We start from the raw sequence: 1,214 nt of genomic DNA, 5'->3' as shown, positions 1-1,214 counted from the left end.
GGCCAGACAGCTCAGTGGATTACAGGGCGAATGAGACTGGGCCTGATGGGACTCACCTATAATCCCAGGGCTTCCTTGAACACCCTGTAGATCCTTCCTTAAAATACAGAAAACAAAACAAAACAAAACAAAAAACCGAAAAAATATCCCAGTGCTTGGGAAGCTGAAAATAGGAGGATCACCACAAGTCCAATCTGTGTAGTGAGACCCTGTAGACACTGTACTAAATACATTAAAAGAGAGATAAGCCTCGTCTTCCCACTATATGAAGGGTAGAAACTGAAAAATGGCCAAGAAGGTTGTACCAAAACTGAGTAATAATTTTTGACGGTGTACAGTGGAGTCACAAAGCAGATCCCAAACTAGCTACTCCAAAGCTGGCTTACCTGGAGATCATTCGATTTAGGGTGTGTAACTTGGGCTTGTTTTAAAGAACATTGTTAAGGTATAAAACCCAGAAGCCACATAACAGTTCTGATTTTTTACTTCTCTTAAGCACTGGCAGATGGTCAACCTCCAGCCTTCACTTCTGGTTGAGACTGGATGGATCTGAGCGAGAGCTACTACACTGAAACGACCTCACCGTATCACTCAATTCAATTTCTCTCCTCTGTGCCATCTCCCACCATGAATAATAACTTACACCTTAATCAGAAGCCCGGAGAGAAGAATGTTACCAGTGAGAGTCCTTATTATAAACAAGGGAGCTGTGCATCAGCTTACCACACACTTGTTATACTTCACCAAAATACTTGAGATAATAATTACACATTCCCTAATTTGCTCAAGGCAGTATGTATATGAAACCTATAATAAATCTACCTAAAAGTATAATATTTCATAAAACAGTAAGCTGATATATGATTACATATGAAAAGACACTAAGGATAGGTTTGTAAATAATTAGAAACATCAGAAAAAAATTTTGTCAGAGGAAAAAATTCAATGAATATTTGACTGTTTTATTCACAAAATATAAGCAAGACTTACATACATTCCTTTGCTGTTGATTTTTTTTTCTTCCAATAATTTTATAAGGAATCCACTGAATATATCAATTATAAAACGTTAAAATGAAAACATTTTCAAAATTTACAAATACAAAGCAATACTTTATACAAGAGCTCTATAAAGTTCAATAATGTAAAAAATACTTTGAACTGAATAGAAAGCATGTTCAGTTATGTTGTTTTGTAGAACTACTTTTCTCTTCT

This window comes from Octodon degus, unplaced genomic scaffold (genome assembly GCF_000260255.1).
Source record: "Octodon degus isolate 3935 unplaced genomic scaffold, OctDeg1.0 scaffold00065, whole genome shotgun sequence".
Lineage (NCBI taxonomy): Eukaryota > Metazoa > Chordata > Mammalia > Rodentia > Octodontidae > Octodon > Octodon degus.
This window is presented reverse-complemented; position numbering follows the sequence as displayed.